At 43.6% G+C, this 21410-nt stretch overlaps 1 protein-coding gene across 4 annotated transcripts in view; it reads right to left on the reverse strand.

Annotated features, from left to right (window-relative positions):
- Positions 1-21410, reverse strand: part of RASGEF1A (RasGEF domain family member 1A) — a 222600-nt gene that overhangs the window by 64119 nt on the left and 137071 nt on the right. The window contains exon 1 of one of the 4 annotated variants that reach the window (XM_083740477.1): positions 3180-3442. The exons of the other annotated variants lie outside the window; for them this stretch is intronic. The gene's annotated coding sequence lies outside the window, so the exon portion shown is untranslated. Of the gene's footprint in view, positions 1-3179; positions 3443-21410 lie in introns of those variants that run through there. 4 annotated transcript variants of the gene reach the window in all.

Below are 21410 nucleotides of genomic sequence, written 5' to 3' on the forward strand. Positions count from 1 at the left end.
TGATGTGGAACCTAGGACCTGGTTTTCTGTATCAACTGGTTCGTCTTGTTGTTTCCAACAGCGGCTAGTCTGGTGCCTCCCCTGTTGATTGTCTCAATATGGAATACAGAGGTATACTACCGGTACTTCTGAATTTTAAAGCATCCATAGCTAAAAACAAGTTGATAGACCTTTCTCCATGATTCTGTCTACTCCTTTAAAATGTCATTGAGGACGGCGCTCATTGCCACATCATGTGGCAGTGAATTCCATAAGTTAAGTAAGTATACATTTGGGAAGGGGGAATTAAGCATGCAAGGCCAGACTACACATTGATGTAAAATATAGTTTGATCCTTGTTTGCTGACACTATTGCAGAATAGGGCTCTAAGCTGCTTTTGGTAGGTTGACCCCCAGATATTTTATTTCCTGACCTCTATGAATACTCCCACACACACTTCATTTCCAGCAGATCTAGGGAAAAACATTAAACATTAAAATCTCAAACAGGATGCTGACCATCTAGGCTGTTGACATTCTTAGATAACCCCTCTCTCGCTAACTAGACTTAATCTAAGAATGCCAGCTGCCTAGATGGTGAGCTTCCTGTTTGAGAAATTGACTAGAGCTTCAACAGGAAGGCTTGCCAAGTCTGCTGAAAAGTCAGTCTCCATGGACAGACTGAAGACCTATTGGATTCATCGACCTCTGGGGAAGCACCATCCTGGCAGATCCCTCACCCTGTGGGACTCAGACAAATGGGACTTGGGCATGGCTAAGTTTTGCTGAAAATATAGCCCATTTCAACTGACTAATGTTTATGTAATTTCTGCTGATGAAATTATCTGAGAGGGAAAACTATTTCTATATGTATCACCACTTTTCTCTCAAATCTCCCTTGAGGTTCTGCCACCACCAGATGCCAGAAAAAAGAAAAGGGGGGGGGGGACACCAGTTGGATCATGTCTCTAAAATCTAACATTTTTCAATGCTCCTGTTAAAATAAGTATTTATGCTATTGTTTGTTCTCTTGAAGGCATTAATGCTCATTGCCAAGATTACAGAAAATATTGTAGACATCAGTGCTTCTGCATCCCTTTAAAGGGCTGGTATGTGATGTTATATTACAATGGATTTGCAAATGCAGAGCAGTGGCTATAAACACTTACTCAAGGGACTATTCATGTCTCAGCCCATCTGAAACTGGCGCACTCAGAGAATGTGGGTTTTATATAAACAAGCTATATATAGATAAATGCAGCTTGTCCTTGACTCTTCTCCTTTCTCCTGTGAGGTTTTTGGAAGTCGGTGTGGTACGTACACCCTTCAGGATTGCATGTAAGCTTTGGCACTGAGGGTTGAGAGATGTGAGCACTGTGAGGAGTAGTAGTAGTAGTAGTAGTAGTAGTAGTAGTAGTAGTAATAACAATAATTTTATTATTTATACACTGCCCATCTAGTTGGGTTGCCCCAGCCATTCTGGGCAGCTTCCAACACACATAAAAACATAATAAAATATCAAACATTAAAAGTAATGCAAGTAAACCCGTTATGCTTTCTGGGTTCAGAAAGTAACATTTTTGGTGTTTAAAGCACTCTCTCAATTCGGATCTTAAAGCACTTTTAAGGGTATTGCTCCTTAATTTAGCACCAGTTTTAAGGCAGTGCAGGTGCCCCCACCCACACTGCACAGGGCACTGAGCCAAGGGGGCACAAACTTGAGAAGATCCATAATTGAGAAAATCCACTTTTGGCCTTGCACAGGGCATTAAAGATTGCCAAAGTCTGCCCCTGCCTTAACATCTCCCTGTTAAGTTGCAAACTCTGGAATCTGCACCAGTTCCCTGACTTAACCCTGTATTTCCCCTTTGGCTAATGGCAGGTCCCATTTGGACTGAGGCAGTGGTATGGGATCCTAGGGTTAGAGTCCCCTACTCCATGCCCACAGTAGCCCCAATCCAAATCGGGAGCCCCTGCAGATGCTTTTTCTACAATAAAAATACAGCAAGCATTCCAACCACATATATAGTGTGCCCTCAGACTTCCATGCATTACATACCAGCAAACAGAGGTTTGGCAGTTAATACACATTAATCTGTGTACTCACTCTGGTTTATTTTTCACCCAGCGTGCTCCACAACTGATTTGGAAATTGTGTACACACAATGTTAACTACAATCTACATCTACCTTTTTTTGTTTTTTGTTTTAAATGAAATACTACGCTTTGATGCATGTTACTCTGAGCCAGTGCCAATACAAATGGGAAAAAAAGTTATGTTTGAAGTGGCCCTTAGACCCGCCCCAACTGATACAGGAATACAGCGGTACCTCTGGTTAAGAACTTAATTTGTTCTGGAGGTCTGTTCTTAACCTGAAACTGTTCTTAACCTGAAGCACCACTTTAGCTAATGGGGCCTCCCGCTACTGCACGATTTCTGTTCTCATCCTGAAGCAAAGTTCTTAACCCGAGGTAATATTTCTGGGTTAGCGAAGTCTGTAACCTGAAGCGTATGTAACCTGAAGCGTATGTAACCCGAGGTACCACTGTAATAACACCAGTCTATTTTTTGTGGGCTGTTTTAAGAATTACTGCGTAACGAGCTTAAAACACTCTGAACACTTGAAATGTGCCGCATAAACATTAAATAGTATTATTTTCAAGGTGCAGTTTACCAAGGCTTCCTTCTTAGCTATTGCCATGGGTGATGTCAGAGGGTGGGAGGGCAAGCGCCCCCCAAAGGAGCTCCCCACACTTGCCTCCTCCATTTTTGGACTCCTGTCATTAACATATACTACTATTTTTCTTCCAGAGACCTTAACATGTAGTAGCAGGACACAACTCCCTCACTTCTGTGTCCCCCGAAAATTTATTTCTTTTGCTGCCACCAGCTATCATAAAAGCTCTTGGAATTAATATGCTCATCACCTTTAACAGTGATACTGTTTTAGTTGCTGGGGGTGGGAAATAACATTCACAAATCTAGAAGGAAGAGTCTTCCTGTCTTTTGTCCTGAGGAATCCCTGTGTGCCATAGTTAGAGCAGTAACTAGAGGGTGGGGGAGTTTAAATCTTGGAAATCCCCCCAGAAACATGGCACGAGCACACAGCAAGACAGGCTCCCATTTAGTCTGATTCTTTAGCCTCAAGCAAAACTACGTACAGAACAACCGTTCAACACAGAGACAAATAACTGCTTACCTTTCTGGCTACCTCCTCCAGCCAAATATCTGTCCTACAGATTATCTAGGACCACCCGGCGAAGTTTTTCTGCAGCTCATCCTTCCTGCCAACCTGCTAGCAACTTCAGGTTCTTGTTTTGCAAAAAGGAGCAGGCAAGCAGCAGGCTCTAAGCCAAGTCAGGGAGCTGAACGGCTTTTCCTGCTGGCATGTGTTCAGTGGATCTGAAGTCATTAACGAGAGAGGAATCTGTCCACCTTCTGAAATCTCCTAAGGCTTCTCGCCCAGGCGCACTATCTGCAAATCTCTCTGGTTCTCTCTCTCTCTCCTCCCCTCCCCGCTGTAATTTTGCACAGTTTTCCTCCGCCCCTGCCAAATCAAACGCGACGAAATGGCAATTTTCCTTGCTTACTACACTTGTTGATTCAGGAATGTTGTCTTTTGTTGCCACTTTTTTCTGCCTCAAAGAAGGAAAAATGTCTTACACTGTGGGAGAAGCTTGGGAAAGGAAAAAAAGGGCTGAAAATAACGCTCTACAGTGCCACCCTATGCACGTTTACTCAGATGTAAGTTTCACGGATTTCCATAGCTCTCTAGATTGTGGGGTTGCAGCCTAAAACCACGACCAAGAGTATTTGTATAACATGGTTACGTGGGGGAAAGGGCACATTCTAAGATTTTATTCGTGCTTTGGGCTTCTGATATTCCTTCAAAGTTAAGCTACTGCAACAGCTTTTATGATGCAAATGTAGCGAGCGAAGACAGCGTCATGGGAACAGATTTTGGGATTTTGGTGGTTAACCTATTGAGTAGGTAATAAGTAAAAAAGGCTAAATAAATCGGGGTTCCCCCATTTGGAAGCATTTCTCCCCATTTCCCAATTTGTAAGACCTGCCTATCAAAGGTAGGCAAGCTATATCCTTTGAGTGGCGAGCTATATACTTCTGTAATAAATATACAAGCAGATAGTTTTAAAAAATTGATCCTCCTGTCAGAATTTCTCATTGATCCTTCAAGAGGGAAATCTGTTTGATGTAAGGTTCAGGAGTGTGGGTTAGTTCCCAGGCAGTGCAATCCTCGGCTTACACAGTCTCGCTTACTCCGAATCCGGCGTGCTCCCACCACTGGTGTTTGAAGCCAAATACGCACGATGTTAGCCACAATCAATCCGTCTCTTGCAGCTTCTTGTTTGATGTGCTTTCTCTCAGAGAAGCTTGTGTCTGATTAGAAAATGGAAGCTGTGGTTAAGCTGAGGTGTGTACAGTCCAGGCAGCCATTGCACACGTGAGGATGATCGCTCACGCACAGAGGGCAGCTTCAGTGAATTAGAACTGGGCGTGGGGAAAGGGGCATCAAGGGGAAATATCCTTGTCCCTTTTTAAGCACATAACCCCCCCTAACTGCATTTATTCAGAAGTAAATTCCACTTTTTTCTTCCCCCACACCTTTTGATTTCCCTTTTGATTTAATCTTCTTCTTGTCTGTGTTTTGAGTTTTGCTTTTCTCAAGGGATTTTTACTTATTTCATTTAATAGCCATAGCCTGCCTTATCAATTATTACTTTATAAGAATCATTTTGTGTGGCTGTTTCATATACAATACTGTCTAGTGTACACACTAACCCATTTGTAAAACAAAAATGTGTTGTTGTTTTCTGAATAAGGACTTACTCATTCTTGTCCTCATGAAGCTTTTGTTCTAGAGTGATTCCAGATGGTGGCATCAACAAGGGTGGATGTGGTTACTTGATGCACATTTGACACCCCCCTCCTTTATTAGATTATCCGCACCTTCCCCTCCCTGCACGTGCCCCAGGTGAATGAAGAAAGAAGAGGTGATTGTGACTTTACTGTGGGCCCCCACACAATAGCATTAGGCAGGTGTGGACCCCCCCCCACATTGTTGGGACGACCCCCACCCCACATCTGTTTTCAAATGCAGGGTAATACAAAATCAATTTGCAATGAACTTTTATTTTTTGGAATGAAACCAGTTTCTCAACAATATATTTTCAGGAGCAAAAAATATGCGGATGTTGTGTGGATGACAGACAAAAATCATTCTCTATTGTTTCTAGAATAAAATGGTGGGTGTATATTAGGGATGGGTGATAAGTCGATATATTGTCCCAAACTGGATTGAAGTCCATATTGTGATATTGGTTTCATAATGTTTGACCTGCTTACTTTATTGGGGCTCAATAAAGCAAACTCATTGTTGCAACCCTTACAGACTGGGGGTGCTCTGATGTGCACAATAATTTACAATGTAAAATTCAGAACAAACAAAACGAAAGAGAGGAAACTAGATCCTTTTTAGTTCTTTTTTCCCATCCCTGCAAACCAACTTTAAAGATGCCTAGCATAAAAACCTCTGGACCTATTTCTAATTTGTCAGGTTTCCTTCCCATGTTTATTTCCCAATAACAATGTGTTATGGGAAGCTTTGTTTTTTGACTTGGTTTTGGCCTCAAACCCCAAGCCAAATCAGGCAGCCTTCAGATCAAGGCATGCTGTTTTCTGAAGTGCCACATCAAGTCTGAACCAAATCTTGAGGTCATTGCATACCTGCTACTTGTAGAAATCCCCTTTTAATGAAAGGTGAGCTGTCAGGAAGCAGAATTGTGTGCCCAGTACTACACATTTGTTCCCCAGAGCCCTGGAGAATTGTGGTATAGACATATCCTGAGTTACATCTTGCTTAACTCAGCAATTTAACAATTCATAACATTTCCCCCCTAGGTTTATGTGGTCAGTTTGTTTTCACAATGGGAAGAATGTAAGAAACAGCTTCATTTTCTGGTGGGGGTACCATGCATTAACTGAGTTTGTTTTCTTCCATGGCTCCAAGTAGGCTCAAAATGTCATCTCTGACTGTGCATAATGTGCCATTTTGTTACTGCTAAAACTAGTACTGTGTCCTTCCCACAACATTTACTTAGTGCTAAGAAAATAACACATTTACACATGCTGAGATGAAATTTCGGCCAGACACTTTTGCATTGTGTCTCTGCACCCTTTCTGTAAAAATTAAGCAACATCTTCAGCTTATTAACAATGGTCTCTGGTGAAGGCCCTCATTCTAGTAAGTGGAAGAATGTCCTTGAAAATTTGAATGCATGGGCCCACAGTCTAGATTAATTCAATCTGGAGTGTGGCCACTCTGTTTGTTTTATGTAGGAGACTATACAGAGATTGAACAACTCTAAAATTTTATTTCGACTTTTTGGGGGAAATGCTGTTAATTGATTGGGGCCCCATTTCATATCTACACTTAATGACATATAAAGGATGCCACGTTTGTATATCAAATAAGCAGTTATCATGCCTGTTCCAGGGGTTGTTTTCGAGTGCAGCTGTACCTCTTTAGGAACCAAAGACAGCTGACAACAGCTATGTCTTTTCAATGAAATATCACATCCTTCAGTGAACCATGGACTTTTTTGTTGTTGAATGTACACAAACAATGTGAAAAGGCTAAAGCAGAAGGCAACCATTTCTTTGTTTTAGTCTTAGCCCATAATAAAAATGGCATTAAAACAAGGTAATAACAGGAGCTAATAAAAGTACTAAGCGTATTTCTAATACAACAAGCCCTTAAATCAAACTCTGTTATGTATTGACCAGAGCCAAGGGAAGGGAAGTCATTTGGCTGGAGCTGGTGGGAGTCATAGTCTAAAACACCTGTGATCTTTCCACAATATAGCTAAAACATTTTATGGACATTCAGAATGATAGGGTAGTGAAACTGCATGGGTAGCCAATGAGGTACCCTAGAGGTTGTTGGACTCCCATCATCCCTCACCACTGTCCAGGCTGACTAAGACTGATTTGGAGTCCAGCAGCATCTAGATTGTGCCATGTTGACTTCCCGCTGTTATAATACTTTTACTAATTATACTCTGCCCATCCTAGACAGCATCTTAAAAAGTAGAGACATCACCTTGCCAACAAAGGTCCATATAGTAAAAGTTATGGTTTTCCCAGTAGTGATGTATGGAAGTGAGAGCTGGACCATACAGAAGGCTGATTGCCGAAGAATTGATGCTTTTGAATTATAATGCTGGAGGAGACTCTTGAGAGTCCCATGGACTGCAAGAAGATCAAACCTCCCCATTCTTAAGGAAATCAGCCCTGAGTGCTCACTGGAAGGACAGATACTGAAGCTGAGGCTCCAATACTTTGGCCACCTCATGAGAAGAGAAGACTCCCTGGAAAAGACCCTGATGTTGGGAAAGATGGAGGGCACAAGGAGAAGGGAACGATAGAGAATGAGATGGTTGGATAGTGTCTTCGAAGCTACCAGCATGAGTTTGATCAAACTGCGGGAGGCAATGGAAGACAGAAGTGCCTGGCGTGCTCTGGTCCATGGGGTCACGAAGAGTCGGACACGACTAAACGACTAAACAACAACTCTGCCCATCTGACTGGGTTGCTCTGGGTGGCTTTAAGCATATATAAAAACACAAGAAAACATTAAACATTAATAAAACTTCCCTATACAGGGCTGCCTTCAGACAGCTCAGGGGTCAGATAACACCATACCTTCCAACATTTATCTGATGAAAATAGGGATGTCCTAAGGAAAAGTGGGACATTTCAGGACCCAATCAGAAACCGGGATGGCTTCTGTAAATCCAGGACTGTTCCTGGAAAATAGGGACACTTGGAGGGTCTGCTAAGGTAGGTGAAGACATTGCCTTATAGATTGCTAGCAATGTGAGACAGCTTTCACTCCCATGTTGGTACATAAACACAGCGTACTATGTTTACTTTGGAATTTGCCAGAGGGGCCAAATCTTTTTGGACGTGTACATTATCCTCCTTTTAAATTCAAGTTTTGCGTATCTGCCCTGAAGCCAGTAAAATAATCTAGCGAGAAGCCATGCAATTAGACCATCTGCCAAACCCTCTGCAGCCACGATATGTAAATCGACATGCTAAATTGGCTTTGCTCCAATAAACAAAATTTTGGAAGCTTAAACCAAGAAAAGCAATAGCATTCTGTGGTTTTAATTATACGGTGTGTAACATCTCCCTGGTGGACTTAAGGCCTCTGTCCAAGACCATCAGCTGGGGGTGGTTGTTTTGTGTGCTGAGCTGCTAGCAGCAGTTCCTGCATCCAAACTTGCCACTTCAAAATCCAAAATATAAAATGCAAGTCTAACAGCTCAATTATGATGCCTACATTAACAAATTTGGGCAAATTCCTAAACCTCATCTAGGACAAGATGAACACAAACTAAGATTATAGATATGCTGAAGATGCTTTCAGGTAATTAATTCACCCTTAGTGTTTTAAAGTCTCTATTATATGGACCTTGTCTGATCTGTCTATCCTTCCTTGTACACATCTGAAAATGTTGGTGTCTAGAGTTTTGCTTCTTCTGAATCATACCAGCTCTTATATTCTAGCTACATGGAAGTCAGGGTGTAGGGATTTTCTCCTACCGTGGAGTACTTGACTAAGGAAGTATCTTATTCTATTAACTTCCTAAAGACCATAGTTGGTAACCTCCCCCTCTGCCTCTTTGTAAATTTAAATAATAGACAAGAAGACTAGCAAGTAATTTTTAAAGGGGGGGATACAAATTTGATATCACGTTATTAGACTAAATAAAATTGTCAATATGGTCTCCCATTTTCTAAAGAACCGTTTTAACGGTGGAAATCCCCCCCCTCCACACACACAAAAAAAACCCCAATGAAAGTGACATTTTAGTTGCTATCAAGCTATTATGGCTGAACTTCAATTCTCAGCTCAGACCTACATCGTTGTGGTGGGAAGTCTATAATCCAAAGCCAGTGCTGGACTTAATAATGACAATACTAAGTGTTTACTTCAGGCTTCCCAATGTGATGCGCCCCAGATGTTTTGGAGTACAACTCTCATTATTCCTGACACTGGCCATTGTAATACGAAACATCTGCAGAGCACGCACCAAGCTGCGGAAGACTGATTCCCATTGTGCATTTGGACTGATCAAAGCACTCTGCGTGCATCAGATGTGGGGAACGTTTGTCAGCCTGAGGCCTGTAGGCCCTTGTGGGGAACCTTCTAGGGACTTCATGACATTTTTGTCTGGGGCCAAAGTCAAGAGCGGCTGAAGCAATCGCACATTTCAGCTACCCCAAACCAGAGGTTTCTACAGACACACACATTTATGTCTCTGTCCTCCATCTAAGCAAGCAAGCAGACATTCCAGCTAGGCAAGAGCACTCGAGGTGGGACTGGAGAAGAAAGGGGTGGCCTGAGGGGGCCATGTTGTAGGGAGAGTCCCAAAGGCAGCCACACAGAGAGCCCTGGGAGGTCACATTCTCTGGTCCTGACACTGAGGAAACCCTGTTAGGCAAGACAGTATCGCCTCCATAATGCAGATGGCACTTTCACAGGTTTTTTTTAAAAATATAGCTTTTATGAACGATTTTCTTGGGTTACAAAAGTACATACATTGTCTCTATTTTCAGATCATAACGACCTTTCTACAGATCAGTTATATTCAATGTGAGACATTAATGTTGTATGCAGTAGGAAGTTGGGGAGAAGAGAGGCAGGGAGAGAAACCGGGGGAGAGGGGGTAGTAAACTTTCATTGTTTTACATAGTATATGTGCAAAGCTCTTGTGTCAGCGTCGCGTGGGTAGGTTCTCTTTCTATTCATTTATTAGTTGTCATTGGCATTGAGAGAGGCTGGGGGGCACAGAGCATGGTTGGTTGCCTTCAGTTGACTAAATTTTGTGTGTGTGTGTGTGTGTGTGTGTGTGTGTGTGTGTGTGTAGCCATATCAGTTCATATGCTGTCAGTGGCTTATTGTTGTTTTCTTGTTGGGCTGTGTGTGTAACAAAGGGGAGCCACACAGGGGTGAAGACGTCCTCTTCTATTTCTCCCTGTGTCAGTTTCGGTTTGTTGGTTAGCTTTTCTAGTAAGGCAGTTTCCCATACAGTTTGGTACCAGTGGTCCATGTTCACTCCTGAGCGCTCCCTCCAGTGTCTAGCTATGATACTGTGGGCTGCTAAGAGTAGGTGGCTTATAGTTGAGTGTGAAATATGAACTTTAGGTGCTACACTACCTTGCCCGTATGCTACTGAAACCGGTGAGAGCTGGATTCTGATTCTCTCGGCCTGCATGAAGCTCATTGGGTGGCTTTGCCCAAGCCACTGTCTGTCAGGCTAACTTACCTCACAAGGGTGTGTTCCTCCTTTGAGGAAAGGTGCAATACAAATGTGATAAATATAAAATAAACACGGCATAGGCAACAATATTAAAGAAAGCAATAAATGCTAGTCCAGGAGGGTGCTTGATGCGAAATGTTTTCTGTGGTTTCTATGGTGACTGATTAGACTGCCTGGTGACTAACAGCATGAAAGAGTGCTGCTGACTGAGAATAGTTGATTCCCATGGATTCTGGGCATTGCATGCAGACTAGGTATTTGTTATCTGGAGTGATGTGTTTGTGTGTGTTAGTTCAGCCTGTAGGTACCTACCTACATGCTTATCTAGTTTAGTTTGAGCTTGAAATAGGAGTGCTTCTAGGACCAAAATGCTTCCTGCATTTTCTAAATTATACGCGCGCACACACACACACACACACACACACACACAAACACGCAATGCTGTAACCTAATTCTCCCCTTTGTATTCCATAACATGTTTTGGAGAAACCCCAAATTAGATATAAAAGTTACCTTGAGGCTGTGATATGTAATCTCAGTTGAAAACCACGGGGGTGATACCCTGATCATAAGGACACTTTATGCTTTCTGACCTCAGACCTCCACTTTGCAGCCTGCTTGACCAAATCCTGCGCTGAACATACGGGTCACACTGCAAATACACAGGTCCTGGAGTGGAGCCATAGTCCTCTCCTCTTTTTCACCTGGCTGCCCCAGTAAGGGCACTTGTAGGTATCTATCCAGCTTGCTTCCATACACATTTTGTCTCTTTCCCCTTGAGGAAACTTGACATTCAAGCTTCTGCTTTATTTCTCCTCAGCTTTCTCAGCTAAGCCCACTGTGAAGAGCAACTCTAAGAGGCATATCAAAAGCCCCTGAGGATGAATGAGTTTGTGCTGCATTCAAAACAGAATCTCCCTGTACTGTTTCAAAGCCAAGTTGCATGCTTGAACAGGTTTGTGCAGCAGGTGGATGCAGTGGGGAAATGTATTTCAGACCCACATTTATGATTTCATTTTCCAAGAGCAGGAGGATAAGTTTGGTTTTTGGGGCCAAGTCTGTGGGTTGCAGGAGTGCAGTCATCTTTATTTGCACCTTTGTTTAGCGTATGTGATCCTACATGTTTATAAGGGCTCATCCAGTTTTCCACTCGTTCCCCTGGGAAAACCCCATTTTTACTGCTGAATTGGAGCAAACGTCAGTGGGATTTTCTGCAGACTAATATTTGCACTAAAGGGTGGTTTTTCCCTGGGAAAGTGGTGGGGCAAACAGAAAACCACTTGGACCCATGACCAGAAAGCACAGGACAAGCAAAATACCATTCAGACTTATGGTTTCTAGGCATGGAACAAGCAGAAGTATGGATGAATCCTTAGGAGAGGTTTTTTCTGTCTCGTAGGTGAGCAGGGGTTTAAAATCGTGCTGGATCTGAGAAATACAGCCTGATCCCCTAACCAGCAGAAGTCTCAATGATATTATTATAAAGAATAAAAATATGGACTTGATGACCCTCAAGGTCCCTTCCAACTCTACAATTCCATGATTCAATTTTATGATCTATTGCCTTTCAGCCCCCAAAGGCCACCATTTTAATTAATAACACGGTGCACCCTGATGTGGTGAGGGTTGGTCACCAGGTTTCATGGGTCTACCCCACCAAATGCTGGAGCCTGTTCTGATGCCGAATGAATCTAATCCAGTTGGCTACACCTCCCCCTCAAGTCTCCCCCAGCTCCCCCTTTTTGTCTCCTACATTTTCCATGGGTGGTGGCAGCCCATGATAACTGCCACAATGCTCCCACCAGCACCTCGAATCAAAGTGATGACATCCACTTTCCTTAATAATACCTGGTTCTTTGAGCTCTAACCTTCAACAACTCTGGGAAAGGGAGTTATCATAAAATCGTAGAATTGCAGAGTTGGAAGGGACAACTAGTCCAACTCCAAACAATGCAATAATCTTTTGTCCAAGGCGGGGCTTGAACCTACAACCTCAAGATTAAGAGTCTAATGCTCTACTGACTGAGCTAGAAGGGAAGATGTGAGTGTGTATTGCTCCTGGACTTTGTTATCTGGTGTTCTGCGGGGACATCCTCCATTCACACACGGCAATCTGTCATCTTTCACCCCTTGTCAGTGAACTGCTCAGGTGAGACATCTGAAAGAATCCATAGCATGTCCTTTTTGGTCATATCTGAGCTGGCAGGGTTAGAAGGGAAGCATCTATCATCCCTCCCTCCCACACAACCTCCAATTTCTCTTAATATGCCGGCACAGGAAAGGCCAATTGGAAGTGTGATTGCTGTGAGCGTTTGCCTTATGGTTTGTTATTCCGCAGGTCAAAGGTGAAGGGTTGGGGCATTAATCAGCAAGCACAATGCAGAACAGAGATGCTAAGTGTGTCTAAAAAAAAGGAGCCCGCTGTCATGGGAACAACAGATGAAAGAGAAGCCTTTTCAAGGATAACATTCACAAATGAGACAGCATACCTCAAATGTGCCTTTCAAGACGTGTGCGTGCATGTATGTGTATAATTGTTAATGCTTTAAAAAGAATTGGGAGCCCATCTTTTCAATCAGTTTATACATCTTGCTGCCTGAGGTGAAGCAACAAATGGTTATTACCCCCCTCTCCATCTTCCTGCAAGCCAAGGTGCAAAGTACCAAAGAATAATTATTTTGGCATCCGGGACACAAGTACTCCTCTCACTCCCTGCAAATGCGACTACAGTGGTACCTCGGGTTACAGACGCTTCAGGTTACAGACTCTGCTAACCCAGAAATAGTACCTCAGGTTAAGAACTTTGCTTCAGGATGAGAACAGAAATCACGCGGCGGCAGCAGTGGGAGGCCCCATTAGCTAAAGTGGTACCTCAGGTTAAGAACAGTTTCAGGTTAAGAATGGCCCTCCAGAACAAATTAAATTCTTAACCTGAGGTACCACTGTACTCCTACTCCCACTATTTGCTTCCCTCTCATGACACCCCAAATCAGCTGCAGGAGGCATATTCTCCACTCTGCCTAATGGTAGGGCCAGCCCTAGAAGGTGAAAACTTCAGTGCAGAACCTAACAAATATGCAATAATACATTATTGGGCTGTACCACTTGAAAGCATTATCTGCACACAGACAATTTGGTTTCTGCATCTTATGATGATTCACTTTATATTCCTTTAACTAGAAATAAAAGCTTATTTGTCACACTTGGAGAAGGGACACCCATACTCTTCACCTTTTCTCCCTCCCCACCACATGTGAACAAGATGCAAAACTCAAGATGGAGTTAAGTAGATAAGAGCAGGCTTGGATCGCAAGAGTGACCCAGAGTGCAAAGGAGGCTTAGTTGTCACTCCTACAATGTCTTCAATTGCTCCTCTTTCCCCTATAGAAGTGTATAATTGCCACTGAGGCTTCTGGGAGGAAAGAGTTGCCCTTGAGGATGTTGAAGTAGTGGTTAAACTTGCCTTTCTTGTGGCCTGAAAGGGGGGGCTGCAAATTGCTTCCTGAGATTCAGGGTACCTGCCTCTTTTGGAGTCCTTGTAGTAGCCAAGACACCCTCACACACCACAATGATAAACATTTTGTTGTTCTCAAATTATAAAACTAAGGGAGCAATCCTAGTCCCTGGCTGTGGAGCAGTAGGGCTGGATGAAGCAGCAGAGATTCTCAATCAGCAGAGCCTGAGGCTCTTAATCTCAGGGTTGTGGATTCAAGCTCCACAGTGCACAAAAGATTCTTGCATTGCAGGGGGTTGGACTAGATGACCCTCACGGTCCCTTTCAACTCAAAATTCTATGATTCCATCTCATCCATAGTCCTTCCACATGCACAGGAAAGGGTGTGGGGGTATTTTACCTATTTATTTATTTACTTGCAGTATTTATAGCCCATTCTTCATTGAATATTTTCAATCCCAGAGTGGGGAACAAAGTGATAAAATAAACGGAGAAAAACAACACACAAAAATTATAAACTCACATAAAGAGGTTCAATAAACACAAATTTAACAGTTCTGCCACATTACAGATAGGTAGCCGTGTTGGTCTGCCATAGTCAAAACAAAAAAAATTCCTTCCAGTAGCACCTTAAAGACCAACTAAGTCAGTTCTTGGCATGAGCTTTCGTGTGCATGCACACTTCTTCAGATACCTGAGCTTTCGTGTGCATGCACACTTCTTCAGATATCCCTTAGCTTCTTCAGATCTGAAGAAGTGTGCATGCACACGAAAGCTCATACCAAGAACTGACTTAGTTGGTCTTTAAGGTGCTACTGGAAGGAATTTTTTTTGTTTTGAGTTCTGCCACATGGTAAACTAGCAAAACCACAATAACAAGAATTTAAAATTCCAATTTAACAAAATGCCTAGGTAAAAGCAAACACGAGACATCCAAAGAGATTTAAACAGATGAGAAAAATCAATGGTTCCAGTGCATTGATTCCCACCCCGGTTTTTTAACTTACTTTCTTTACCTCCTCCTCTGCCTTTCACACGAAGAGGACCTACTCTGTGTCTACAGACTCTCTGTGGCTTCTGAGTAACTTAACACCTTTTGCCCCAGCATCCAGCCTCTCACCCTGAGTGGTATGAATTGTTGCCACAAGCATCCACGGAAAACAACAACCACCACCCACAGCACAAACAGAGGGGAAAGAAACACACACACAAAAGGAAGAGGGGATGGCAATAAGCCACAGCTGATGTTTCTCTCTCCTTTTCCATTCCTGAGGAAATTCAGAGGCCTCAGTGTCAGTCAGGCTGCCAGATAGAGATGTGTAGATGGATTTGCAGGTCTCCTCCATCACATCTTTCTTTACCAGATGGTACAAACAGTGTCCAAGGTCTTCCGAAGTCTAATTCATGCACTGCAAGCTCCAGGATACACCATCAATTGTAGCCTGCCAGTGGGCCCTCGGAGCTGGACCTCAGTGTCTGGGCTGAATGATGGGGGTGGAGATGCTCCATCAGGTATACTAGTCCGAGGTCATTTAGGACTTTAAAGGTCAGCACCAACACTTTGAATTGTGATCGGAAAGGTAAAGGTAAAGGTAAAGGTACCCCTGACCGTTAGGTCCAGTCGCAGATAACTTTGGGTTTGTGCACTCCTCTTGCTCTATGGTCTGAGGGAGCTGGCATTGGTCCGCATACAGCTTCCGGGTCATGTGGCCAGCATGACTAAGCCACTTCTGGTGAACCACAGCAGCACATGGAAATGCCGTTTACCTTCCCGCCAGAACAGTACCTATTTATCTACTTGCACTTTGACATGCTTTCAAACTGCTAGGTGGGCAGGAGCTGGGACCGAACAATGGGAGCTCACCCCGTCGCGGGGATTCGAACCGCCGACCTTCTGATTCGCAAGCCACTAGGCTCTGTGGTTTAGACCACAGTGCCACCCGTGTCCCTGATCAGAAATGTACTGGGAGCCAAAGCAAAGCAAAGCAAAGCAAAGCAAAGCAAAGCAAACCAAACCAAACCAAAACCAAACCAGGCTTGCAAATCAGCACTGATGCTTTCAAAAATGCTCCAGAGACTCTCCCTCCTGTCCCCCCTAAATGCGTGGGACTTGGCCTTTTCCCTTTCTCACCTTCTTAATCTCTCAGCCGCTGGGAAGAAAGGGGGCAGTGGGGAAAGACCAGGGCACAACACCACAAGCAGGACCTCTGCTTTCCAAAATAACTTGTGCTCCATTTATCCTTCTCAGTTGGTTGACTGGCCAACTCATATCTAGTCAGAAGTAATTCCCAAAGAGTTCTTTGGGGTTTGGAGGCTGTAGCCGTAGTTGTGCAAAATTCAAGTAAAAGCAAAAATGTGACATCACTCTCTGCTTCTGCGTTGCTTACTGAGAGCTGGTCTAACGTCGCGACAGAACTGTGATCACTCAAGTTTTGCCTTTGACGTGAATTTGCTTAGTGGCCTTGGGCAGGCCCTTCTCTCTCAGAATGCTGATCAGTCTACAGAATCATTCTGAGGACAAGGCAAGGCGGCATGGGGGAGATTTGCAATTGGATCTCTCGACATCTTTGCATTGGTGAAAAGCAGCCAACAGGGCTCCTAGTTGAGATTGGAGTCACGACACGAAAGGCTAAACCTGTCCTGCTTCTCTCTGTTTCCCTGACTTAAATTGTTCCCTTCTGCCTTGGTTGGGTGAGGGGGAAGACAGATGGACTATGTGGGTGTACCAGAAGGAGACAATGCAGCCACATAAAAGTCATAAGGTTTCTGCACCCTCCCCCACATCTCTCCATCCTCTACAAAGGCAAGCAAGAGGCATTAGCACAGAGACATTCAAGCCAGACAAAATATCTTAAAGGTTGAGAGACTGTGGCCCCAGGGAAGTCCCATGGGCCAGCTCAAGGCTGCATTTGGCAAGTGGGCTGGAGGTTCCCTGTGCTTGCTTTTAATTAAGGGGGGGGGAGAGATGTTGGGAAAATGCACTATATAAATGCTAAGTTTGTATCAATGCCTTTTGGGGTTTGATTCACTCAGGCTTGCTGATTTATTGACTGTTTCCGTAGTCTGCTGCCTGTTTCGCTGAAGTTGGAATATTGTAAAATTGGGTTTTATTATATAATGTTTTATCCCTGCTGTGTATTTCTACCCTGGGATCTTTCAATGAAGGGGGAACTATAAATAAGATAGATAGATAGATAGATAGATAGATAGATAGATAGATAGATAGATGATAGATAGATAAGTACATTTCTTGTTTGGGCCAGGGGAATCAACTTTTTGCAAGATAAAGCATTTTATTTTATTATATGAACCAATAAGCTGGCACATTTCTATGCCAGTCACTTGTAGCTTGCGAACTTCATATCTGTAATGCTTCCCACTTTCCTGCTTGGAGGCCATTTTCGCTCACTGCAAGTGAGCCAGATCTCACAAGCCTAAGATAACAAGCCTCAGCTGTGCCTGGAAGTTTTTTCCTTAGATGGATGGCCATCACCATGGATGTTTTAGTGGAGATCTGTACATTGCAAGGGGTTGGACTAGATGACCCTCGGGATCCCTGCCAACTCCACAATTCTGTCATTCTATGATATACAAGTCCTTGCACCTCTGGGGTGCAAAGATCCACCCAGTGCCCCCAAATTTAGTTTAGCCCCCAAATTAACACTACCACACTTATAAGTAAACTTGTAAGTATTCAAAGATGCTGTGGACCCCTCTGCTGCATAGCAGCTCAACACAATACGTACATAATATTTTGATGTAAGAGTTAATTTTGCGTGCATGGCACCATTGAGAATGACAAGTGCTGCTGCTGGCACGGCGCATCTTTGGTAAATAAGCGCATAAAGTCAAAAGTCCTTTAGTGAAACAGTAGGTATGCATTTTGGTAATACCTAGGTATATATGTATTTTGTTTTTCTAGCTTGATCAAAATTATTTATTATTTCATAACAGGTAGATAGTTAAGAGCTTAGGCGGCTTCAGCGGTGGGCGCCTGGCACCCCCCAGAATTTGGTACCTGGGTGCCCTGCAACCCTTGCACCCCTGGGTAAAGACGGTCCTGTCTCCCAGTTCTGTGTCCAAGTGATACATACAAGCGTTGGCCTGGATAAGGCTCTTAATTTTCATGTTAGAAGATTTAGATTCCTATAAGCTTCAATGCTATAGCCTGCTATTGTCTGTTGGATGAATGGATAGATAGATGGCAGTCACAAATATATTTACACCTTGTGCCTAAACAAGAAAGTCAGTCCCAGTGATAGTCACAAAGCTTGCTTTCACATAAAGTATATTTAGGATTCAGAAGACAGCTTAATCAGTGCAAGATGAAACAGACTTATTAAACTTTTAAAAATCATTTCATAAAATCTCTTTTCAAGGGATAATTACATGAATACAAAGCTATTTGAACTATGTTTCTTATCAAATTGTTAATCAAGCCATTTGGGGGGAGGGGACGCAAGAAATGTATAAAGTTTTACAAATACACACAGGTCCCGCTTTATGAACACGGTGCATTCCCTGGTAATCTTTTATCAGGCAAGTGTTTGTTTCATGAGCTGATGATTTCTATTCATTCCTATGAGGAATTTTCTAATGCATTTCCAACCATGGAATCTGCAGTGCATATAGCGAGGTTTAGGGACGAATTTTCGCATAGTGAGACCTGCATAAAGTGGGACCTGCATGTATAAGAAATACTGGAAATTTACATCTGGAAGATGTAAAGGATTTGCACTAGTTATTATATGTGTATACGTATATCATATACAGTAATGCATCTGCATTTGAGTATTGCATCTGAATGCTTGATTTGTCTCTACTGAAAAGCCTGCTTTGCACAGTGATTTGAAAGTTCCCTCTCTCTGATATTATTTCTGTGACGAGTCATACACAAATGTGAGCCCTCACTGGACATTCTTCATTGGAAGATTATATTGTGAAGAAGGGATGTGCATAGACCGCTGATTCACGCTGTGGTGCCACTCTAATGGGCTTTGAAGACGCTCAAACTCAAGACGAAAGGGAGAAACGTGCTAAGAGGAAGGCATGCTTGACAAACCCTCACCATTATCAACTCCTGCCTGGAAACCTATGTCCCTACAGTGGAAAGATGTGTGGGTCCAGAATTGGCCTTCATAGTCACTTATGGACTTACTGTTAAAACCATGTTTTTGGAACACAATCTTACTCAGCTACGAATGATCACCAAAGAAGAAGACCACTCTATGGCTCCCAGATCAGGGCAATTTGTCCTGTGTTGTCCCACCCATCCCAGATTCATCCCCCAAACAATTCAGGGATGGGGCTAAGAATTTTCAAAAGCCCTTACAAATGTTCTGTGAATGTGTGTGCCCAGCATTGTGCAGGATCAGAGCCTCCCACTCAGCTAAAAGTCTGCACAAAAGGAGAGCTGCAACCAGCACAGTGTAGGATCAAATTGGATCCTGTGTGGATGCAGCCAGTTGAACCCCACAGGATTGATCCAGTCCAAGAATCTAGGGCTCTTTTGGTCACATGTGCTGCATCAAGAAGATTTTGGGCATCACGTGGCAGGACAGAGTCTCAAACAAAGATGTGCTCTCTCAACGTTTCCAGCACGTTCACACTCCTGTTTCAGCAAAACGTCTATGGCTGGCTTAGTCATGTTCACAGAATGGAAGATGGCAGGATTCCTAAGGATCTCTATGGGGAGCTGGCTTCAGGTACCAGGCCCATCGACAGACCAACTCTGCAGTAGAAAGGTGTCTGAAAATGTGACATAAAGGCTAGCAACATCAAGCCTATTGTATGGGAATCCCTTGCAGATGACCACAGTGCCTTCAGACAGACAGGTCATAGCAGTGAGCAGAGGAGGAACGACTGCTGTTAGGAATGCAGAGGGAAGAAATGCCATGGTGCATCTGCAGCAGCACAACCAAATACCTTCATCTGCCCCAGCTTCAACAAAACATATTTCTCCTGTATCAATCACTACAGCCACAGCAGGCACTGTAACTCCCCAACAGTTTGAATTCTCCCTGCAAGCTGCACTCTTCCATCGTATCACAAGACAGATGGGTGCCAACAACTAGGGCTAAGTCTAGAGAAAAATGTGAAGTAGATATTTCTGAATGCACAGGGAATACTTTTCCCCACTGACTTACTGTCATCTGTCCCTACTCGCTTAGGACTTAAAGGCAGGTTCTTCCAGGGCAGATGAGCTCCAGTACCTTTCTTGTTAGAAATTAAGTATTGGGGGCAAAATAAACAACCCTTCGCTTCTTCTCGCGCTACCATTAGCTGCATACTTCTCATCCTTCCGTGAGTTAGAGGCAGGAAGGGGGACCTGCATCACACCGTGTTTAGCTTTGTGCAACTACGAAGGAACACATGGAATTGCTGTTCCATTTCATGTTTCTTTAGCCTTTGATGTGCAAAGCAGAAAAACCTAGGGACTGGAGCCTTGTGGTTCCCACGTTGCCACTTAGAACGCTATCTCGTCACAGACAGCGCCGCGGAGCATAGCAAATGCATTGCAGATACTAACTGCTTAGCAATTTCTTTCCCTTTTTCTTTTTTTTTTGCCGTGCTCCACCAAGTAAAAAAGAAAGGGGAAATTACACAGAGGAACAAAACCCACACCAGCTTCTCGTGATGTCAGATGAGTGGCTGTGATGTGTGGGTGGGTGAGGTGGGAGCTGGAGGGGGAGGCTGACACTCTTGAAGACTTTGCCAGCGCTTCCTTCTGTGTTACAGCTTGTGCCCCCTCGCTGCATCTCATTACCAAGTAGGGCCTGGGATAAACGGGGGAGGGAAATGAACTTTGGCTTGACGGGGGAAACAAGTAGAAGGAATTTCAGTTCTCTAAACTGTGAAAACCACCGTGTTAAATGAACAGTCAAACGTGCCCTTGTTCTATAGCTTCCTACCTTGGAAAACCCTTTCCACATCATTTTGTCTGCTGATTACCTGACACGGAATTTCCAATGGACTGCAAGTGGGTCTGGGCATATTCTGTGTGCAAACACTGTATAATGAGGATGCTGGTGGCCCCTGCAGTCAGAATTTGCTATTGATTTGCAAATTCAGCATGGTCATCAGCCAGGGGATGGTCACTGTTGCTGACTATATCCGGAAGGCTGCAGGCTCTCCATACCTCATGCAGACAGTCCTGAACTGGACAGACCAATGATCTGATGCCGTATATGGCAGACAGCTTCCCATGTTACAATCAGTTGGCAGCACCACCCTCTTGCGGGCAAATTTCCAAGCCGGTGCGTTTCTTTCAAAGGGCTGTATGGGTTCCATGGAGAAATAGACACAGCAAATTTCAATGGGGGGGGGGGGGACGACAACCATGTAGATTTTGCAGTAAATATCTCTAAGCAACGTGCTTCCCAACTGCAGCTCGAGGCGTTCTGGTGTAATGCAGCTGCTCAAAGCCTGTTTTGGGAAGTCCCCGCTTCAAATTACCACCTTGGCTAAGAACTCACTAGGTGGCTGTAGGCCACCTCTTCCTCTGCAATATGAAGATAGTAATAGAGGGTTGTCACACTGACAGCTGAAGTATGTGAAATGTGAATACTCAGGAAAAGTGCTATAAGCCACTGCAGATCTTTCAGGTGGCCCCTGTACTTTATCAATC

This window comes from Podarcis gaigeae, assembly GCF_964106915.1.
Source record: "Podarcis gaigeae genome assembly, chromosome: 5".
NCBI classification, from domain to species: domain Eukaryota; kingdom Metazoa; phylum Chordata; class Lepidosauria; order Squamata; family Lacertidae; genus Podarcis; species Podarcis gaigeae.